The following is a 7,261-nucleotide window of genomic DNA, read 5'->3' as shown; positions in this document are numbered from 1 at the left end:
TGCTGCATGGAGTATTTCCGCTGCGTGAAATTAAAAAAAGGTAGAGTGGGCTGATCGTGAAATAAAAATTATTGTCGTCGGCAACATGTGGTCACGAAGTTGTAGTTAATTGACACCAATTGTCCGTTGTGTCGTAGGAAGGAGCGCGTCTGGTGACACAACAATTTTTTATGGTGTGATACTGTTTGCACTGGTTGTTCGATAAGAGTTTGGAGTGCAAATGAGTCCTGTGAGCTGGGCCCGCGTAACAGTGGTTGGAGCGCGGGCAAAGTCAGCCGAGCGCCATCTCACGCCAATAGGGTATTGGCCTAGAGCGCTAAACGGAAGTAGAAGAACGAAGACGGAAGGGGGAAAGGCGCCCGCGCCGTCCCCCCCCTCCTCCACTGGGCGGAGTGGGAGTGCGCCCGGGGAGAAGTGGGAGGCAGGCGGGGGGAAATGCGGGCGCCTCTTCACCTTCCGCTTTTGTTCTTCTATTTCCGCTCAGCTCTCTAGACCAATACCCGATACGCCGACAGGCGAGGCCCGACCACTCCCGTCTCGTTCGTTTGGATTCGTTCAGGTGCGGGTTTGGGAGTAAGCTATGCAATTCTAAATGTTTCAAATTATATTGGAGACATCGTAGAGTCTTCCATTGACTATCCTATCATATCCCGGAGACAATACATAGAGGTGCAGCTGCTTTGCCAATAGGTGGCGCTTCGGCATCTAGATACGAGAGTCTTGGGCGGGCGGACCTGACAACCACAGTATTATGAGACCGTGCGTCTGACTCCTATTATGCCTTCTATCCTAGTAACATTACAATTTCGAACGACTGTCGATCGGCTATCAGCTCCTCTTGCCAAGTTAACGTCACGAAATCGACGTCTACTATCGATCGACATAGCATTCGAAAAAATTAAAAAAAAACAACAGTTGAATTCAACACAATATCGACACTGGTATCCTGACGACAAAAAAACAAAACAAATAGATATCTGTCTTAAGATTCCTAGGAATGTTGAAAACACAATAGTATTTTCGGTGAATTAAGACTATTGGTTGTATATGTACTACGTGGTCGCGTGATGTTTGGTCGCTTTTGGGGAGGGGGTATAGGGAGGCGTCTTGTGAGCCCTGGGGATGGGGCACCTGGTCGCCTGTTGGGGAGGAGGTATGGGGTGGCGGCCTGTGGGCCGTCTGGTAGCATGTTCTGGAGGGGGTGGAGGGCAGAGGTGTTCCCAAAAAACGTCGTTGACTTTGGCTGGAATCGAAACCGGTGTCTTTGGGTTACGGGGAGTGCCTCTTAACCCCTACACTACCTGAGCGGCTGTAAGGGGGAGGCATGCTGTCGCGATGTGATGCAGCTGCGGGCGGTGTAGCGCGCTCTTCGGGTCGGCTCGGCTAGACGCGGCATGGGCGAACGTGTTGGCGGGTCGTTTCCAGGGGGGTATCCAGCGACTTACAACCTACAACCTAACCGAGGTCCCTCATTAGTCAATTCGCCCAAAACAAATGACTCGCGGGGCGAATTGGCCAATCAGGGACCTCCATTCGGTTGTAGGTTGTATGTCGCTGGATACAACCCAGGCCCCTAACGCGTGTATAGGACGTGCGCGGCTCGGCATGGGACGGTCTTGTTGGCGCGGGAGGGAGCGCCACGTTTGAATCCCAGAGTCACGTGGGTGCGCGGCTCATCATGGATCGGTCACGCAGGGCGGAGGCAGCGGAGAGTCATGGAGGCCTCGGCAATGGAGAAGAGCCGATGGACTAACGAGCATCGTTCGTTTGAATCATGGTGGTGGGAGTGTGGTCTTATCCAGTGTCGACGCGAGGTTGTGCAATTCATTTCAGCGGGTTACGCGGGATGTCAAACGACTTGGCTGTTCGCCCTCTGATGTTCCCGCTTCCTGCGTCAGGGGGAGAAGAATAAGAGCACCAGGCAAATGAGGGGGAGCTTGAGCGACCCTGCACACAACCATTATGAGACATTGGAAAGCAGAGAGACGTCGTTTAAAAATTGGAAGAGTGACGTCTGTGCAAAACAATTGGCCGACGCAGGATTTTTCTACACTCAATTGGGTGATAAAGTTTTTTGCTATATGTGCGGAGGTGGTCTTAAGGATTGGAAAAGGGTTGATGACGCATGGGTTGAACATGCGTTGTACTTTTTAAAGTGTGCATTCATGAAGGAGAGGAAGGGTGCCGATCATTTACGCAGCGTGAAGGGCGTGAGACCAGCCACGATGACACTCGAGGTACGTTTCTTTTCGTCTTTGGTTTTTTTTTAAATGAAAGAACGTGTGTAAATTATTGTGATGTATTTTGTTTTCCCTTTTAGGAAATTCGTGCCGTGGCACTTAAGGGTGTCAGCGAGTGCGTGCCCAAAGAAAAGACTGACGTCTCAATGAAGTCGGATAAAAAGGACAGCTGTGATGACGTTATGAAGAGTAAAATACGTTCTGCTGATGATCTTAGCGGTGTGTTTTTACCGTGTAGACATCTCGTTTCTTTTTCATGTGATGTAAAGCAATGTTTTGTATGTCGCGATGAGATCATTTCGGTTGTGCATGTGTATGTGTCTTAAGGAAATAAAGAAAAGAGAAATAATTTGGTATAGCGTTATAATTATTTTATAGAACGCTTGCTACATTTTTGTATATTCCCTTTTACAATAACATCGTCACACAGTTTCACATTTTTAGAATAGCGTTGAAGCATTTTTTCAACGAGTTCGTCGTTTTGCGTACAATAGGGCGAGAAACATTTTACAAAATCAGAGAGCGTATAATCGTGAGCCTTCCAAACTATATACATGACGCAGTAATGTCCGCATACAAATGAGTCAAGTGATTGGAGATCGACGTGGTTGTACGTCCACGATTTACATACACGAGTCAAAAATCGTTTGTGTAGCGAGACACGAGGTCTTTCACCATAACTGTCAAAAAATTGACGTTTGCCGCACGCGTCGATACTCATAGCCGACCAATGCGTACCGGGCTTGGAGATGGGGTTAGAGTTTACAATGAGAAATGCGGGAAGGGATGTGACGGTGCGTGGCAGGCTGTCTGCGGCAAACACGCCTAGAAAATATCGCGAGGAGTGGGGTTCGTGACGTAAAAAAATCTTTCGAGAGTGGGACCGTCCATCTTTTACACGTTGTAGTCGACGACAACCTTCCTGTTCTTGTCGATTTCAATAAGGTTGTCAAACTCTGAATAAACGATACAGTTGACAGCGACGGGGAGTTCAACTCTAAACCGTACGTCGAGCCTGTCAACACCCTGGCGTTGTAGGTTCCAATGACACTCATGCGCCGACTGATCCGGGGTCAAGTCGATTGCATAGAGTGTGAAGTCCTTCGCGTATTCATCGTAATTCATATCATTTCCCTCGTCTTGCCACTTGATGCCTGTTCCCTCAAAAAGAGTGTTTTAGGCGTGCGCGTAATTGCCGTTTTGAAAGTCAGGAGTCAGTGGGACCCGCATGGAAAATTATGGCATCAGATTGTCATCAGTTTGTCATCTCGCCGATGACAAACGGATGGCAAACTGATGACAACCCGATGGTAAATTTGATGACATACCGATGACAAACGGATGACAAAACGAAAAACGCCGTTTGTCATCAGTATGTGATCAATTTGCCATCAGTTTATCATCATTTTGCCATCCCGACACTTGAAACCTATACACACGGAGTTCGTGGAGGCCCGGTATAAAGACGCAGTTCCCGGGGGTTCGGTACAAACACGGAGTTCAGCAGGCCGCCGTATAGCGTCGTAACTATGTTTTTTAAAAATTTCTAGTTATGGAGTGCGTCTGATAGAGGGAACCAAGGACTATCGATCAGCGAAAACCGCATTTCGATATGTCAATTAGTTCAAAAGTTATTCTGGTCTGAAATTCCAGCCGCCCATAAGGCGCGATGTAAACCCAAAACTTTGAAGCGCTATATCTCAGAAGTGACTTTCAAGCACTTGCGACATTATACGGGGACCCGCTGAACTGCGTGTCTGTACGGAGCTGCCTGGAACTACGGCTTTTTACGGAGACTCCACGAACTCCATGCTTGTAGGATATGTGGCGGTTACCACCCCACAATATGCTATATTTAACTGTCTAGCAAAGGCTATCATGGGTACTGTCATTCACGTTAGTCACTGCTCACTTGGTAGTGTATTAGATTTTCGGTACTCAGTTAAGTATCTTGCTGCAACGTGCATTACATACTGTGTACATTACAGCCTGCGTGTCGTACATTGTTATTAATTATCAAGGCGCATTGCTTGTATTAACTTTCCCACATTATTTGTTATGCATGACGCGGTGTGCCACCGCATTGCATTGTCCTAGTCAGGCCCTTGTCGAGTGTTGGACTTATCCGTACAGCCCTTCTGGCTTTAATGTTTGCATTAACTCTTTGCAGCATATTTATTTAGGTTCATTTCACTAAGGCTGAGTATCGAGTACCTTTTTAGAACCAACCCGACTTTGGTATCACTGCCGCCTTAGGCCGTCTGTTCGTGGAACTGTCGGTGGCGCCTTATGTCTTATGGGCAACACGCGCAGTTTGGTGGCGCCACCCAGTCGGTAAGGGAACAAGTGCGGCTTCCCCTTCGGACGGCGCCACCAATAAAAAGTTTATGGCTGCGTCCACCCCACGGGTCCCTTGGCATTGCGGTCTCCCCTAGCTCATATCCCTAGTCTGCTCGGGCCGAAGGTGGCGCCAGCCAACGCATAAACCGTCTTCGCTCACCCTCACCACAAGCGTCGGCGCCACACCCTCACGACGCCGTGGTGGGGTGGCGGACCCAACCAAGGCTTCATACTACACCCCCGAGCTGCGCCAGCATCAGTCGACGCCGAGCAGCCGTCCTAGACAGCCGCCTGCAGCCTGCCTCTCCTCCGAGCCCCTGCTCTGCCCCTGCTCTGCCGCTGCTCTGCCGCTGGAAGCCCTGCCGGACTCTACCTCTGGACTCCACTTCGGGACTCCGTTTCAACCCTTTCCGAGCCAACGCCGCTCGGGAGCCGCTGAACCCGTCTCATCTGCTGCTCGCCTGCCTGCGCACCCCACTCCGCTGCCGCTCCTGCTCGCATCACCTACAACGGTCGTAACGCATACGCGTCTTTTGGTACTCTTGCCGATACTCACGCCAATTAAATCTATCGTCTCTTGTCAAGATATTTAAGAGCTTAGAACTTTATGATTTTGAGTGTTGTGATTGTTACTCTGAATTCGGAAATATATGCGCCATATTTTACTATAATCATTGTTTGCGGTTCGACTACTTATTCCGTAGAAATAACACGAAGCACACCTACAGTTTCAAGTGTCGATCCATTTCCCATCGGATCACAAACGGATGACAAAAAGAAAATAAACTGACGGCAAAACGGCCCGATCCGAGCAAGGGCTAGGGCGCTGTTGCCAAGTGGGCACTCCCCCTTACTACGTCACGAAACCGTGACGTCATGGACCAGCCGACCACCCCGCCCCTCGGCCGGCCGCCCCTGTCTGACTGGTAATGCTGTTCGCACCTTGGACCGGTGAGTGTCAGGAGAAACGGAGTCAAGCAAAGTCAGCTGTAATTTCTCTTACACTTTTAATAACGATAACTTCACTCAAGTTCAAACAAGTTTAACAAGTCAGAAATGTACAAGTAGTCATCTTTCAGCCCCACATTAATGAGGACAGACTGAAGGGATGAAGGATCTACTAGATTCACAGAATTTTTAAGCTTACATCTAGAAACATGCTGAACTTGACAAATATTTGATCGAAAAGCAATTTCTCTACTCATAGTTCTTACAACTGCTAAGTGCTTTTTATTACAATTGCATGAATACTCAAAACATCCACAAACCTTCACTTTTATGAAAAACTCAATTCTTCCAGACAGCATAACACCATTTACACAATACTTGGCAAATGAAGAATCACAGTGCCCTCTACCATATGACCTAGACACATACAGTAGTTTGCCCTTCATAAAGCGGTGATATACTCTAACAGACAAGACATTTGGATGCATAATAATTCTGGAAGTCACAAGTTCATTTAACACCCAGGACTTATCATTGTCCAACTGAAAATCAAGACCTACACATAAAAGACCATCAGAAATTTTACAATTAATTTTTAAAATCATCCATTTCTGTTTTAACTTTTTTGCGATGGGTCTTGGCAGGACCCTCATTCATATTGTGAATTTTCAGGGGTAAATCTTTAATTATGTTTAACTTTGAGTGAATTTGCAAAGCAGCATGCCGAGAACAATGAACAAAATTAAGAACTGTGCCATTCATGTCCTCAAACTTAAAACAGCTACTTACAAAGAGTGGGCCTAGATTTCTAACACAACTACCAAGATGAAGGACCATATGGATATTGTGGCTCATATGCCTCAGACCATATAATATCTCAAAGTCTCTGACAAATTTGTCTAACAACATTTCTGCTAAAACAATACCCTCTGGTGTTATGCTACCCGAATTCAGTAAGGCTACCCCTTCAACAAATAGGAGGAAATTGTCAAAGGAATCTTTGGGTAGTATTCCACACAGTACAAATGAAGAGTAGTAAAATAAAAATGATCTGAATTCAGTAGCCTTCCAATATGCTAATTCATCTACACCTTGAGGATGTCTCTGCACAAAGTGCGGAGGTCTGATCATCGACATTCTCTCATTAAATTCTTTTATCTTACTATGAACAGAAAATTTTTCATTCCTATATGCATGATCAAAGAGCAAAGTCAAAATTTGGCGGGTCACACCTAAATATAAAGCATGCATTGAATCAATTGCAGTACTTGTAAACATATCAGACACAAAATAAGACAATGTGGTTAGTCCCTTGATACCTGAACACTCAGGCTCATTAAGAAGAGCAGTGTTGTGAAGCACCCTACTTTCAACAGCATATTTTACCTGATTTATATAATCAGCCTTACAACGTAGCGGAAAATCTTCTTGATAAGGGAAAACAGTCACATCACCTGTCCTTTTAGATGTTTCCCCCTTGCAGTAGCAGATATGGCAAGAGTAAAAACCAGAATGGCTTTTAATATTTAAAAACATAGCCACAGCTGGGGCATCACACATCACACAGAACAATTACTTTCACTTCAAGTTGCTGCTCTATACCATGTACATGAAAATTAACCCCTTTCTGCAAACTTTCTAACTCGTCATGATTGGCTGCAGGAATACATTAGGGTGAGGCTTCTTTACACTTCCCCAAATACCAGCTACTAGCATGTTCTCACTTTGGAACC

The sequence above is a fragment of the Frankliniella occidentalis genome, unplaced genomic scaffold (assembly GCF_000697945.3).
Source record: "Frankliniella occidentalis isolate FOCC.00 unplaced genomic scaffold, Focc_3.1 Scaffold367, whole genome shotgun sequence".
In the NCBI taxonomy this organism is placed as follows: domain Eukaryota; kingdom Metazoa; phylum Arthropoda; class Insecta; order Thysanoptera; family Thripidae; genus Frankliniella; species Frankliniella occidentalis.
Note: the sequence above shows the minus strand (reverse complement) of the source record.